Raw genomic sequence first — 16,970 nt, 5'->3', positions numbered from 1 at the left:
TTCACCAGCACAAGAACATAGTTGGATTAATTTTGAACTCAAAGAGAACACAAATAATATCATGTTGTTATTAAAACATTACAGCTGAATAAATTGTTGCTGTACATCTCACAAAAAAAGCTGCTTCCCTACATGTAGCTGTACTTCAATCATTTTGAGAAAGAAAACATGTAGTACAGAATATAAAGTGATTTTAGAACTTCATAGCTACAGGTTGGGCAGAGAAGAGATTCAGAGCAGCCCTGTGGAGAAGGACTTGGGGGTGTTGGTTGATGAGAAAATGAACATGAGCCAGCTTCAGTGTGTGCTCGCAGCCCAGAAAGCCAACCGTATCCTGGGCTGCATCAAAAGGAGCATGACCAGCAGGTCAAAGGAGGTGATCCTGCCCCTCTACTCTGCTCTCCTGAGACTTCACCTGGAGTATTGTGTGCAGTTCTGGTGTCCTCAACATAAAAAGGACATGGAACCGTTGGAACAAGTCCAGAGAAGGGCCACGAGGATGATCAGGGGACTGGAGCACCTCCTGTAATGAAGGCAGGCTGAGAAAGTTGGGGCTGCTCGGCCTGGAGAAGGGAAGGCTGCGTGGAGACCTCATAGCAGCCTTCCAGTATCTGAAGAGGGGCTATAAGGATGCTGGGGAGAGACTCTTCATGAGGGACTGTAGTGATAGGACCAGGGGCAATCAGTTTAAACTTACTTAAACAGGGGAAGTTTAGATTGGATATAAGGAAGAAGTTCTTTACTGTGAGGGTGGTGAGGCACTGGAATGGGTTGCCCAAGGAATTGGTGAATGCTGCATCCCTGGAGGTTTTCAAGGCCAGGCTGGACAGAGCCTTGGGTGGCATGGTTGAGTGTGAGGTGTCCCTGCCCATGGCAGGAGGGTTGGAACTTGATGATCTTAAGGTCCTTTCCAACCCTAACTATTCTATGATTTTATGAACTTCCAGGTATATTGGGAATAAAGTTACAGTGCACCACAGACACACATTTCTCCTGTTCAAGACAAAAAGAACCTTGAACCCACACCAAAACGCACAACCAAAATTCACCCACAACTTGCTCAGAAGCCTTTCATAGGTTTCAAACTGTTGACGATTCACACCATGTCCGAGACTTCGCTCAGGACAGTCCATCGATAGCAAACTAACTGCATGCTAACAGTGCTACACAATTCCAACTCTCTGACACATACAAGCTATAGACAGTCAAGGGTATGATTATGTGAAAATTACTTTAATGCTCCTTTGACAACATTCCAGCTGAGAAGTCTCCCTGAGAGTAAACAGTTATTGAGAGGGATTTACATTGACTTGTCTTGGAAATAGCTCCCAGTCTAAGACTGCTCTGCAAAAGGATGACATACTAATGATTATTTGAGGTCTAGTTTACATTTTCAAAATTATTATATGCAGGCTTGCAAGAAAAAAAACCACCACCACACAAAACCAAACGCCCCAAATAAAATTAAAATAAAAAAATCATTAGTTGTGTTGTGAAACATTACACTTTAAGAAACCCATAAAACTAACGTTGAGGAGTCAACCATGCATTCAGTCCAGATCTTCAGAGAAAAAGAAGCTACACTGCATAAAAACTTCCTCTGCACTTTGCACTTTTGTTGAACCTTTCAGTAAGAGGCCAGACAATGCCCAGAGACAGGACATCTCTCTATACATATTTAAAGGCTACTGGCATGTGCTGAATAAGAACAAGCGAAGTTGGTGGCCTCCTGAGCAAGAATTCCTTTATGGTATGGATAAACAACAGGCTATTGGCTCCCTTTCACTTTGTTCAATTAGCTGTTATCAACAAGTTGAATCAATCAGGTTTTAAACTTGGCGTTAGATATTTCTGATGACTAATGTATCAGACACTGAAATACAGTGTGCTGTGGAAACAAGATTATCCTTGACAGAAAAAGGCAGGAAATTCAGGAAAAAAAAAAAAAAGAAAATACCACAGTTACCTAAACTATGTCATTAACCTGGGAAACTACTTCAGTATAAACTTGTTCCAAGAGTTGAGTAATACCTCTGAGGAAGCATACGTTCCTAATAACAGGAGCAACTTGGCTGAAGGAAAATTAAGATAAGGAAGAGTTTTCATACCACAGCATTATCCACTCTGGGAATTAGAAACAACATCTCCTCCTGTTACTGCATTTCTCACATGCTGCATATAGCATTATGCAGGGATACAGGTAAGATACCAGTTAGCTGAAGTCTATTTTGGTTGATAACAAAGCTTATGCTCTCCAGACTGTATACAAATTGGGTAATGAGCTTGCAAGCTCTGTTCCACTGCATTTCCATGAAAAGATCTTGGTCTCCTGACACACACAAGTGCAGGGAGCAGCAATTTCTCCATACATAACTGCCCTGGGTGCTATTGAGCCACATGACAGGGATACGCTGCTGGGACCATATATTGAAGTTCAAAATAGATCCTTCAAAGCACAGACATGCCAGGCACCTGAGGTCAGAATCACAGCGCTGCAAAAAAAAACATTAAAGTCTCTAACAGACCAGTATTATCACTTTTTTAAGCCTGTTATAAAACTTTCCATACCAGATTCCACTGACTCATCACAGTTATTCATTACCAGGTAAATAACCATTGATTTCAATTGTCTGGCATACATACTTACTCAAATAAACCATTTCTCCCCTGATGAGCTACAGCTGTCTCCAAGATAAATACCACCCAATTTTAAAACTCGATTAGAACACATCTACCTCAGCATAACTACTGCAGTTTCTGTTTGGTGACATATGTTAAGTCAATGGATGTCAGGAACTGCTTTGCTTATGTAGCTAAATGCCCACGCTTTACTTTTCTCTGTATTAGGTTTTGTGGTCAATTTTAGTATCCATAATAATAGTTAGCACTTATTGGACCCTTCACATTTACAAACATAACTAATTGAGAAATAGGAAGTGGGAGCTACTAGAGCAGAGCTCAGCAAAGCCAGCCGTTTCTTTCATGGGCTACATACCTATTGCTTGAAGTGTAACATGCCTTTTCTATTCCAGTCTAGTTTTTACTCTAAAATGTATTATGTCTCACTCTTGGAAGGCAGAGACCTTTCTTAATGTCCTCCGCATGCACCCACACCTGGCAGCACCTACCTTCTAGTCAGAACCAATCACTTCTATCCCTCTCAGGGAACAGTATAAAAGGCAAAAGAAAACTGAGTGCCCCCCTCCATCCTCTAAAAGCAAACTCTCTTCTCTTACTTTTCTTGCAACAGTATCAGCCATCTCCTTCTACGCCTCTTTAACCTTCCCTTTCCACAGATGGCATTCCAATCCCAAGATTCCCGTAGCTCATCTTCCTTGACATCTTATGCCCAGTTTTCCAGCGCAGCACACATTCTTAAGGTACCTCACCACTCAGCTGCCCCTGCATTTTTTTTTTAAAAACTCTCTTTTCTTCCCTTTTCCATCCATCAGCCCTAGCCACCCATATGCTCCACTCCCGTACACTCCACTTCCACTCTTGACCACTCTTGAGCTTGAGAGCGCTGATTGCATCAAATTGGGCATGGTTACACTTAGTGGCACAGTGTCCACAAAGGACAGGCTTCAGGCATTTGAAATCTCCATTTAAGCTCCCTGCTGAGCTTGCAGGCTTTCAGAGCCAAGGATGTAACAAAACTAAGACAGACACTGTGCTGCCAGTGACTGACTTATTTGTCAGTGCCTTGCACCAGGGAAATACTTCAGATGCACAGTCTGTGATAATCTTGCACCAAATTGTCTGACTTGACATGCCAAGCCAAGACAGAGGAATAATGGTTCCCCACCCCACCCCACCCAATATACACAGATGTAAATGGCTAGCATAAGGCAGCTTCATAACAAGTTATGCAGCTGCTGACTCAGGAATTTATTTGTGCAAGGAACCACTATCAGTTAAGGAAATCTTTGACCTCATATTCTGCATTATTTCTTCTTGACCAGAGAGCACCAGGACAGGCATAGCACCAGACTGGCCCAGTGCTCCATGACGCACAGCCCACTTGTACTGGATCATGGTGGCTGCAGCAAGCCACTTTTATTTGCCTGCTTGTTCTTTAACATTCACATAAGCTAATTGCAACCCCCAGAGAGGACTATACATCCAGACAGGTCTACACTGGGTATGATTTTTAAGCATTTTTTCTAAGCAGTGAATAAAGTGTAGCATTTCTTCAGAGGTAAACAGGACAGGTTATTTTTCAACAAGAAGTTACAGCACAGATCATTGTTATGTAAACTATCCAAATCATCCTAGCTGTGAGCAGGGAGGAAGTTCCACACAATGGAACACAGGTTTGTACCTGCTACATAGCACAAGAAAAGTTATCTTGTTCACCCACAGACACATTTGGTTCTTACAGTGGTTTGTATCTGTAAACAGAAGAGCACTATGCAAAACCAGAACAAATATACTTATGCTTTTATTATTCATAGGAACACAGAGGCAAGGGGGAAATAAGAAAAAAAAATAAAAAATAAAAGTAGCTTACACAAAACCATGTCAAGGGACAAAGAAAATAGAGCAGCCACAGAGCTCAGGAAAGGAGAAAGCTTGGCTCAGCACACTGTGGATGTAACTGCTTGCAAAGATTTGAAATGTGCAAAAAGAGCCAAAGATCTTAAACAACTCTCAAGTAGAAGAAAAGGATAAAATTAAGCGTAGGAAATTGATGGATACGGAACTGATGGACAGAGGTAGAGCAGCTGACGTCATCTACCTGGACTGGTGCAAAGCGTTCGACACTGTCCCACATGACATCCTTGTCTCTAAATTGGAGAGACATCAATTAGATAGATGGAGCACTCGGTGGATAAAGAACTGTCTGGATGGCCGCATGCAAACAGTTGTGGTCAATGTGGCTCAATGTCCAGCTGGAGAACAATAACGAGTGGTGTCCCTCAGAGACTGGTGTTGGGACCGGTCTTGCTCAACATCTTTGTCGCTGACATGGACAGTGGGATTGAGTGCGCCCTCAGCAAGTTTGCCGATGACACCAAGCTGTGTGGTTCGGTTGATACCCTGGAGGGAAGGAATGCCATCCAGAGGGACCTCGACACGCTTGTGAGGTGGGCTGATGCCAACCTCATGAAGTTTAACTATGACAAGTGTAAGGTCCTACACCTGGGTCAGAGCAATCCCAGGCACAGCTCCAGGTTGGGCAGAGAAGAAATTCAGAGCAGCCCTGTGGAGAAGGACTTGGGGGTGTAGGTCAATGAGAAACTGAACATGAGCCAGCTTCAGTGTGCGCTCGCAGCCCCGAAAGCCAACCGTATCCTGGGCTGCATCAAAACAAGCGTGACCAGCAGGTCGAAGGAGGTGATCCTGCTCCTCTGCTCTGCTTTAGTGAGACCTCACCTGGAGTATTGTGTGCAGTTCTGGTGTCCTCAACATGAAAAGGACATGGAACTGTTGGAACAAGTCCAGAGGAGGGCCACGAGCATGATCAGGGGACTGGAGAGCACCTCCCATATGAAGACAGGCTGAGGAAGTTGGGGCTGTTCAGCCTGGAGAAGAGAAGGCTGCATGGAGACCTCATAGCAGCCTTCCAGTATCTGAAGGGGGCCTATAAGGATGCTTGAGAGGACTCTTCATTAGAGACTGTAGCGATAGGACAAGGGGTAACGGGTTCAAACTTAAACAGGGAAAGCTTAGATTGAATATAAGGAGGAAATTCTTTACTGTGAGGGTAGTGAGGCACTGGAATAGGTTGCCCAAGGAAGCTTTGAATGCTCCATCCCTGGCAGTGTTCAAGGCCAGGCTGGACAGCGCCTTGGGTGACATGGTTGAGTGTGAGGCGTCCCTGCTCATGGCAGGGGGGTTGGAACTAGATGATCTTAAGGTCCTTTCCAACCCCAACTATTCTATGATTCTATGAAATTGCAGTTTGAATGACAAAGTGTTTTTTGGTTTTGTTTTTGTTTTTTGGTGGGTTTTTTTGAGGGATATTTTTGTTAGCAGTATGTGATGTGACATTCAAGACCACATGCTGGAAATGCATTGAAAGGGGCAATGCCGAACTGGCCACTCTGAACTTGTTCTGCCTTTCCTCCCGCCCCTCTCTTTTAAGCCTTGCACATTTTTCTTTTTCACCTTCAGCATCATACAGATGCCAGAATAGCATTCGATATTAAGCAACAACCTCACACTAGTACCTTTGGAAATGAACTTCAAAGTGCTAATTAAGCCAATACATCTTCAGCAGTGTCTATAACCCTTCCATAGGCACAGCAGTGAGAATTGTGCAATCACGAAATCTAAGCAGGAAAACAGATGGTCTTAAATAAATCTTTGTGTGCAATTTGTTTTGCAACATTGTGTGAGGTCTCCAACTTGATAAAAAAAAAGGGAGAAACAACGCTGAAGAGACCTTTGCCTTTGAACTCCTCCATTTAATTTGGTTCACAAATTAAAATGAAACAGCCAAGGTGCAAATTCAAAAGACTCCAAGAGCACGTTAGTCTATGCCACAGAACTGGATGCAGATTAGTATAACTGGGAAAGCTTGCAGAGGACAGCGGTACACTGATTTTTATTAATGCATTTCATTTTCAGCAAGCAGTGGCATTACAAGATGGGAGCACCATGGGTCTCTGCAGGAGTGGGTCATGGACTCAGCTTGAAGCACACTAGCAAAGCTGCACATGTCAGCAGTCAGGTTGCTTAAGGTCAGGACTAAAGCGAACTCCTACAGTTTGTCTAAGCAACCCATGTCTGAATTGTCAAACAATGCTTCAAATTCTAGACCCACTGAGCAAAACCATACCAGGAACACAAAAGCCACTGAGTGTAACAACTTGAGGTTTTCAGCAGTCAAGTGCACAGAGTCATGTGTGTGCAGAGGGATGCTGCATGGTGAGGTACACCTGGCAACTTGGAACAGCATGGGGGTTATGCAGAGAAGGAAAATGTCTCTGAGAGCTCACAGACACTAGTAAATTATCTACCCCATGCTAAAGCTTCCAAAACAAATTTCATCAGCACATCATTACTAAACTGCATTGATTTCAAAAAGAAAACAATGACAAAGCCAGCATCCGTGACATCTTTAAATATGATACTGCAAGCCACAGGAATGTAACTCAATAGCTGAGCATTTAGAAACACTGTAAGTTTTATTCAAGCACTACAGGAAAAGCCTTTCAAATTTGAGCAAAAGACATCCAGTGCACAGGCTGGTACTGTGATGTGCACCTGTGCTGTTGCTAGAGGAGTCGTCACACTAACGTGAACACATACAGACTCCAGAGTCTCAGGAGGATGCATGCTGCAAAATCTGCTAGCATGAGTGATTCGTTCAGTGCATGAAAGGACTGAAATCTGCACACCAACTGCAAATGAGATCAACAGTTAATGGCATTTGTCCACTCTCAGCCTAAATAGCAGTCTGCCTCCTCAATAATATGCACCTTTCTGTTCAGCTTTACCATCTCCAGCTCAATCAACTCTCCCTGCTCAGTTATAAGTATCTTAGTTGTGTCATCAAATCTGATGTTGACAGAATCTAATATCAACCACCAACTTGCTCTTTCAGTTACTGACAACACTTTATGGCAGCATCCAATCAATTAGCACTGAAGAAGTCCAATGCTGCTTGTCAGAGGACAAGAAGCTGTGTACTGTCTTCTTTCAGGCATCAGCTGTCCATTTCTCTCCTTTTAAGAAATCTGGGAAGCCATCTAAGTGATGTCAAATTTAACCTCCTAGTTTCATAACATGGAGGATGAAGAAAGAATGAAACTATGGCAGGGAAGGAAGCTGGAGTACAGTTCTGTGTGTAACTTCTCTTGCTGTTCAAGAGCAGAAATACCAAAACCAGGTTTCTGGATCTTGTACCAGAAACCACAACAGAGATACTGAACCATAACAAAGGATTACTGAAATCCTGGAGCAGCCTTTACTTTCCAGAACAACACCCACAGGATTCAGACCTCTAACAGCCAGAGAGCAGCTGCTGTGAGAGGTGGGAAACTTCCCTGGCAGCTGCTTCAACCCCCAAACAAGGACTGTAGCCTTAGCCCAGGAGAAGAACTATTGGACATTACATGCTACTGGGTGTACTTACCTTGGTGAGGTGGGTTTCCTTTTATATTTCATTCCTACTTTCAAAATAAGTGCATTGTTGAAGGAGGGAGTTAGCTCACTACACAGCAAAAACTCACTCCAAAGAAAGATGGCCAAACACAGTAGCCCCAAGACAGGCTATATGCAAGCTTATGGGATGCAGTAGATAACTTGCACTTTTGTTTAATAGCACCTTGGAATACAAGGGATAGTTTATATCAATTTAGATCACTTCTACACTTAGCATGACAAAACTCATCTCACACGTGGGCCCATCTCTACCACATTTTAAATAAACAAAATCTTACTTCTGGGACAACCTCCTACCTCCATACCTTTCTCAAAGATTATGGAAAGTGGCCCTACAATGTCAGTCAGTTCTCTTAACACTCTCAGATACACACTGTCACGGCCCATCAATTTGTAGGAGTCAAGCTCCTGTAACATGATATACCAACCAAGGTCACATACCAGCTTGTCCTTAACTGATGGTGCGTCTGTGTTTGCATTACCCTGAATTTTTGACCCCAAGGCCTGCCGCCCAACAGTACTGACAGAGTTGAAGAAAGTGCTGAGAACCTCTGCCTTTTCAGCATTGATAGTGACTAATAAACCCCTCCTGCTTAACAGTGGGGCAGTATTTTCCTCCTGTTTCTGCTTGTTTCTTATGTACCTGAAGAACCCTTTCTTGTAGTACTGGACATCTCTGGACAGTTTTAATTCAAGGTGAGCTTTTGTGTTTCTAACTGCATCTCGGCACACCCTGACAACGCCTTTCTTGTTCTTAATGGGTATTCATATGCTTTTCCATCTCTGTTAAGCTTCTTTCCTGGTTTTGAGCAGGCTCAGAAGCTCCAAGTCAAGCCAAGGGGGTCTCTTGCTCCAACTACTTCCCTTACCTTTAAAGATGATAAGCTGCTTTTGTGTTTCCAGGAAAGCCTCATCTCCCAGCCCTTACTAGCTCCTTTATCCTCCATGCAAGCTTCCCACAGAATACCTCCCAACTGAGCTCTGAGAAAGCTGAAGGTTGCTCTTCTGAAATCTGAAACCTTTGCCTTAGTACCAACATCCAGTGCACTCAGCCAGATTACAGACTCCACAATACTGGGATGACTGCAGCCAAGGCTATCTCTAAGATATTACAAAGCAGATTTTCTTAGTTTGGGAGTAGCAAATCCAGCAGTGCTTCATTCCTCATTTTAATGCCTAGATTATCACTACAGATACCCATTGACCTCATACTTTTTTTACCACATACTGCAAAAGTCAGTGACTTAGAATCATAGAAACATAGAATAGTGAGGGTTGGAAAGGACCTTAAGATCATCTACTTCCAATCCTCCTGCCATGGGCAGGGACACCTCACACTCAACCATGTCACCCAAGGCTCTGTCCAGCCTGGCCTTGAACACTGCCAGGGATGCAGCATTCACGACTTCCTTGGGCAACATATTCCCGTGCCTCACCACCCTCACAGTAAAGAACTTCTTCCTTATATCCAATCTAAACTTCCCCTGTTTAAGTAAGTTTAAACTGATTGCCCCTGGTCCCATCACTACAGTCCCTAATGAAGAGTCCCTCCCCAGCATCCTTATAGGCCCCCTTCAGATACTGGAAGGCTGCTATGAGGTCTCCACGCAGCCTTCTCTTCTCCAGGCTGAACAGCCCCAACTTTCTCAGCCTGTCTTCATACAGGAGGTGCTCCAGTCCCCTGATCATCCTCGTGGCCCTCCTCTGGACTTGTTCCAACAGTTCCATGTCCTTTTCATGTTGAGGACACCAGAACTGCACACAATACTCCAGGTGAGGTCTCACTAAAGCAGAGTAGAGGGGCAGGATCACCTCCTTTGACCTGCTGGTCACGCTCCTTTTGATGCAGCCCAGGGTACGGTTGGCTTTCGGGGCTGCGAGCGCACACTGCCGGCTCATGTTTGTTTTCTCATCAACCAACACCCCCAAGTCCTTCTCCACAGGGCTGCTCTGAATCTCTTCTCTGCCCAACCTGTAGCTGTGCCTGGGATTGCTCCTACCCAGGTGTAGGAAATTGCACTTGGCATGGTTAAACTTCATGAGGTTGGCATCAGCCCACCTCACAAGCATGTTGAGGTCCCTCTGGATGGCATTCCTTCCCTCCAGGGTATCAACCAAACCACACAGCTTGGTGTCATCGGCAAACTTGCTGAGGGCGCACTCAATCCCACTGTCCATGTCAGCGACAAAGATGCTGAACAGGATCAGTCCCAGCACAACCCCTGAGGGACACCACTCGTTACTGGTCTCCAGCCAGACATTGAGCCATTGACCACAGCTTTTTGTGTGCGGCCATCCAGCCAGTTCTTTATCCACCGAGTGGTCCATCCATCAAATTGGTGTCGCTCCAATTTAGAGACAAGGATGTCGTGTGGGACAGTGTCGAATGCTTTGCACAATCCAGGTAGATGACATCAACTGCTCTACCCCTGTCCATCACTTCTGTAGCCCCATCATAGAAGGCCACCAAATTGGTCAGGCAGGATTTCCCCTTAGTGAAGCCATGCTGGCTGTCACCAAGCATCTTGTTGTTTTTCATGTGCCTTAGCATGCCTTCCAGGAGAATCTGTTCCAAGATTTTGCCACGTACAGAGGTGAGACTGACTAGTCTGTAATTCCCCAGGGCATCCATTTTCCCCTTCTTGAAAATGGGAGTTATATTTCCCTTTTTTTCAGTCATCGGGAACTTCACCTGACTGCCATGATTTTTCAAATATGATGGCCAGTGACTTAGCAGCTTCATTTGCCAGCTCCTTCAGGACCCGTGGATGGATTCCATCAGGTCCCATGGACTTGTGCACGTTCAGGTTCTTAAGATGGTCTCCAACCAGATCCTCTCCTACAGTGGGCACAGGGTCTTCATTCTCACAGTCCCTGTATTGGCCTTCCAAGACTTGGGTGGTTTGGTCAGAGTATTTGCCAGTGAAGACTGAGGGAAAGAAGTCATTCAGAACCTCAGCTTTCTCCAAACCCAGGGTAGCCAGTTATCCTGATAGCTTCCGGAGGGGGCCCACATTGTCCCTAGTCTGTCTTTTATTCACAATGTACCTACAGAATCCCTTCCTGTTATCTTTAACATCCCTAGCCAAGTTTAATTCTAACTGTAGCTTAGCTTTCCTAACCTGGTCCCTAGCTTCCTGAACAATATCCCTGTATTCTTCCCAGGACACCTGTCCTTGCTTCCACTTATTATAAGCCTCATTTTTTCCTTCAAATTTTCCTCAGCAGCTCCTTATCCATCCAAGGAGGTCTCCTGGCCCTCCTGCTGCACTTCCTTCTAGTTGGGATGCAACACTTCTGAGTGCAGCAGGTGATCCTTGAATATCAACCAACAGTCTTGGGCCCCCCTGCTCTCTAGGGCTGTATCCCATGGCACCTTACTAAGCAGGTTCCTGAAGAGGCCAAAGTTGCTGTCTTGAAGTCCAGGGCAGTGAGCTTGCTGCACGCTCTTCTCACTGTCCTGAGGATCTCAAATTCGAGCACTCATGATTGCTGCATCCAAGGCCGCCCTGAAGCATCACATTTCCAATGAGCCCTTCCCTGTTGGTGAGCACGAGGTCAAACATGGCACCTCTCCTTGTCGGCTCCTCTATTACTTGCAGAAGGAAGTTGTCTTCCACACAATCAAGGAACCTCCTGGATTGCTTGTGCCGGGGATGTTTGAAGTCCCCCATGAGAACAAGGGCCTGTGAGCGTGAGGCTTTTCCTATCTGTCTGCAGAGTGCTTTATCCACAGAGTACTCTTGATCAGGCGGTTTGTAACAGATCCCCACAGTAATGTCTCCCATTGCTGTTCTCCCTTTATCCCTGACCCACAAACTCTCTGTGGACTGCTCACCTGTCCCCAGACAGAGTTCCATACTCTCCAGCCTATCCCTAACATAAACAGGAAGTCCCCCTCCCTGCCTGCTGGGACTGTCTTTTCTAAAGAGCCTGTAACCTTCCACTCCAGTCATAGGAGCCATCTCACCATGTTTCTGTGATACCAATGATATCATATCCCTGTAGATTTACACAGATCTCCTGTTTGTTCCCCATGCTACGGGCATTTGTATAGAGGCATCTGAGCCGAGCTCCAAATGAAGCCAGCTCATTGAATGGAGCAGCTGGAATATCTGTACATTACCTGAATCACTTACTTGAATAATTTTTCAGTAGAAACATTTATAATGAAAACCACCAAGTTCTGCCAAGAGCTGCCAGCTCACCAATCTACATATTACTTGCATGTGTTTAGCAGATGCTTGGTGGTATTAGTCAGTGAACTGTTTTAAGACTGGTTCCTGCAAAAATCACCATGCATTCCTGCTATGATTCATCAAGGTTTTCTTACTGACTTTATGCAGAACTTTTTCTGCTTACAAATTTTCTATGAAGAGCCTTAATTCTTCTCTGAATGCTATCTATTAGTCTCTGCCCATTCAGTCATGCGTAAGTTTTCACAAGTAGATTAAAAACCTGAATACTAAGTAGTTCTTAAAAACAAGTGCTTTGTTTCTGTAATCAGAGTTCACTGCTTCTTGAAAGATGTTTTAAGTTCTCCTCTGCACAAATTTAATACTCAAACACATCATCAGCAACCTTAAAGCAAGGCTGGGGTACTTTTTCTTGCTCAGCATTCATTTCAAACATGAACCATTTGGAATGCCAGGAAGCAAGTAAACTCTCATATTTTCAGGGGGATTTTCATATTATTACCTTCTACACCGGCTATATATGTCATATTTAAGCCATAAACTGCAAGTTTTTCCAACTGTTCCTTAGGGATTAGAAAAACTATAGATAGGCCACGAAATAATTAATTATTTCTGTCAACAGATACACTTCAGCTGATCTCAGAAGGCAAGTTACACAAAACTCCTCCACCATCTCCAGTTAAAATATGCATACATACATACACCAACTATAGTCAATGCCAATCTCATGAAATTCAACCAAGACAAATGCAGGGCCCTACACCTGGGTTGGGCAATCCCAGGCACAGCTACAGGCTGGGGAGAGAAGAGATTCAGAGCAGCCCTGCGGAGAAGGACTTGGGGATGTTGGTTGATGACAAGCTAAAGAGAGTTGTGACTGCCCCATCCCTGGAGGCGTTCAAGGCCAGGTTGGACAGAACCTTGGGTGACATGGTTTAGCATGAGGTGTCCCTGCCCATGGCAGTGGGGCTGGAACTTGATCATCTTGAGGTCCTTCCCAACCCTAACTATTCTACTATTCTATCACCAGTTTCAGTGTGCACTTGCAGTCCAGAAACCAACTCTATCCTGGGCTGCATCAAAAGGAGCGTGACCAGCTGGTCGAAGGAGGTGATTCTGCCCCTCTACTCTGCTTTAGTGAGACCTCACTTGGAGTATTGTGTGCAGTTCTGGTGTCCTCAACATGAAAAGGACATGGAACTGTTGGAACAAGTCCAGAGAAGGGCCACGAGGATGATCAGGGGACTGGAGCACCTCCCATATGAAGACAAGCTGAGAAAGTTGGGGTTGTTCAGCCTGGAGAAGAGAAGGCTGCGTGGAGACCTCATAGCAGCCTTCCAGTGTCTGAAGGGGGGCTATAAGGATGCTGGGGAGGGACTCTTCATTAGGGACTATAGTGACAGGACAAGGGGTAACAGGTTAAAATTTAAACAGTTAAAGTTTAGATTGGATATAAGGAGGAAGTTCTTTACTGTGAGGGTGGTGAGGCACTGGAATGGGGTGCCCAAGGAAGTCGTGAATGCTGCATCCCTGGCAGTGTTCCAGGCCAGGCTGGACAGAGCCTTGGGTGGCATGGTTGAGTGTGAGGTGTCCCTGCCCATGGCAGGGGGGTTGGAACTGGATGATCTTAAGGTCCTTTCCAACCCTCACTATTCTATGATTCTAAAACAGAGATCTCAACTCTAGACAGATTATTCCTTTTAAACTGACCACAGATTACATCACCTCAGATATCTCACCGCAGATGTGAATTTCTATCCTTATCCCCATTTTCTCCCACTTAAAGTAATACTACTACTGAGTCCATTTCGTTGACACAAAAATACACTGTCGACCTGATCCTGGGCAGTGAGCACAAATACAGCCCTGTGTAAACTAGACAGCAATGTTTGGGGTCTTAGACAAAGCATGACAGAATTTTCATAAGATTTTACTTTGAGTCCTCTTTGCTCATGCGTTTTTCATTCTTGACCTGGTGATCTCTGGACACAGCAGGGTTTTGGTTTTGTTCAATTTGATTGGTTTAAGATAAAAAGCCCTACAGCTGTTTCACCTCTGGCATTTCCATAGGCTTTCATTTTCAGATACACTACACCCACAGATATGAGATTCCAGAACCTCTGCTTAGAATTCACTAAGTAGGCATTTCAAACCTGTGCACTATCCATTTCTATTTTGAAATAGTACGAAACTCATGGCTTTCAATGACAGAGACACCAGAACACCAAAGTAGATGGGTTCAGCTGCAGCTATTGTTTTTTATTTTGCCAGAGACCCCACCACAAACACACTAAGTTTTGCTTTGCAAGTGTGTCCTACTGACAGCAATACAGAAATAATTTAGAACCAACTTCATAATAATGTGCATTTATTTCAACCTTCCATTATGGGAAATAACAAGATGAATAGTGAAATGTGAACTTTAACAATCCTGTAATTATAGCCACTGAACCATATGTTATTGCAAGAATTCTGCAAAACCCAGATGCAAAAGAATCAATGGGGTATGTAAACAGAAATGAAACAGTAAAATAATGAAGTGATGAAGAAGTAATGTGCAGCACTAAATAGCTTCTTGGCATCTCTTGCTACAATGCTTAACAAAGACTTTTTTTTTTTTTCCCATTATTTCCTCAGTTTGTCACCCTTTCCACTACCATATATTGTTCAGAGATTACTGTTATAAGTGGCCTGGCAGCAAACACCCTGATAGCTGCTGGCAACAATTGCCTGTAAACAGAATTACAGGAATGATGAAGGATCTACTGAGGACTCAGTTTACACAGATGAGAAAGGATCAAAGAAATTATTACAGTTGAAAAGAATTAGGATCGGTTCTTACCAGAACTTAGGAACTAGGCCAAATGCATGAGAAGTGGCAGTCTCCTGACTTCCAGCAGCCAAGCTGCAGCATTCACACCAGCTCAGAAGTCAGCTGGGGCAGGCTGGCCCTAAGAGCCAAACTAGACACTAAAGGCAGAAGACTATTGTCCAGAGGCAAATTGTTTGGCTTTAAAGTTCCATTCATACATAGCACAGCCACCTATTTTACCCAGATTAACTCATAATTCATTTTGCTTATGATGAGTAGAGATGAACAGGAAAGGACAGGCTGCTCTCTTCTTCCCCAGAACAGCTATTCTGTGACATCTGAATATCTGTATTTCAAACAACCTGAAGCTATTTTAGTCTACAGAAGAAGAAACATTCAACCTGGATTTTAACACACCTAATGCATTTTAGCCTTCTATAAGTGCCCTCTATTGCATTTAACCTATTATTGACTTCTGGGTTTGATGGCACAGACAGAGGTGAAGGAACTCTTTAATCCCAAGTGTCTCCCCCTTGTTTGCATACACTTACCTCAAAGAAGGAAAACAAGAAACAGTACTAACATCCAACAGTGCAGCAAGAACCCTGTCCTAGAATTAAAAATGCAGCCATTTAGTCAAGTTCACAAGGGTCAGCAAAGGCAAACAGTGTCTTTGGGTGTCTTATATGCAAAATTAGGAATACATCGTAGCCTTCCTCTTCCAGGAAACAAGAACACAGTCCCATCCTCGCTAGGTATCTGGGAGAATAAGAAAAAATCCACACTTGGCTAGATGCTACTCAGTGCCAGAAGCCCAGCATTAATTCCAGAATCTACTTTGCAGGTTAGCTTTCACAGTTTGCAGTGCTCACAATACCTAGGAAAGCCCTTTTCTCCCCAGCTCTCCACACTTAAGAGAGCTGTGCATGTAGCAGCTCATAATATCATAATACGTAACAACATGGAGCTACCATACAACATCCATTTTTTTTTATCCTTGCCCGCTGAAGAGAAAGGCATTTAATTCCATCATTCCCCTCCTAATGTTAGAAGTAGCCAGGTTTAGCTTAATGGTATTTTTATTATTCATAGGCCTTTTTGCTAGGATTATCCTTAATCAAGGTTTTAGTTCAGCATTATAGTCCAGACAACTAGGCAACCCAACCTCTGATCTTCCAGATCTCAGAAGCCATTATGCTATTTGTCACCACCACCATCATCACCATCATAATTTCTCCTCTTCTAAAAGAAAAATCCCCAGTCCTTTCTCTCCTTACATTTCCTGCCTTAAATAACTAAACCTCCTCATCACTCAGCAGTATCCCAAGTACCTTTCCAGCTTCATAATCCATACCTTCCCCATGCCAAACAGGTTCATGGTTTTGTTGTCTGCCCAGGCTGCCCTCTTCCACAGCATCCAGATTCAGCTGGCTACCAACTCCCAGCTGGAGGAAATAATGAAGCCTCCCCTTAACCTTTAACAGGCTCCAGCTGTGACATTTTCTGACCAACTTCAAGGCATTTGCTGAGTGGAGTCAAAAAGTTTATATAAACAAACTATGTTAAAAGTTACCTGTGCTGCCTTTTACATCATTATTGCTTAGTGGGGTTTGCTGGGCTATATCACTTATTTTCTTGCAGCCAGTCACACAGTTCTACACATGATGGATCATTACAGTGTGTCACCAAGACTCTTTCAAAGTGAGCAGAAAACAGCACTGAGAACTTTGCAGTTTGTTTCACCAGGTTTTGGCAAGAGTACATATTTTAAGTACTTCTTAATAACTAGAAATGTGTCCTTGTTTGTCAGGTCTCAAAACTATTTTTATATTAAAAATACACAACCATCC

General features: G+C 43.9%; 1 protein-coding gene across 30 annotated transcripts in view; it reads right to left on the bottom strand.

Annotated features, from left to right (window-relative positions):
* NRXN3 (neurexin 3) overlaps positions 1-16,970 on the bottom strand; it is a 1,041,771-nt gene that overhangs the window by 303,001 nt on the left and 721,800 nt on the right. The gene's annotated exons all lie outside the window — the stretch shown is intronic.

This window comes from Pezoporus flaviventris, unplaced genomic scaffold (genome assembly GCF_033815535.1).
Source record: "Pezoporus flaviventris isolate CSIRO_AGI_PZ_B2104156 unplaced genomic scaffold, CSIRO_AGI_Pfla_v1 ptg000036l, whole genome shotgun sequence".
NCBI classification, from domain to species: Eukaryota; Metazoa; Chordata; class Aves; order Psittaciformes; family Psittacidae; genus Pezoporus; species Pezoporus flaviventris.
This window is presented reverse-complemented; position numbering and strand designations above follow the sequence as displayed.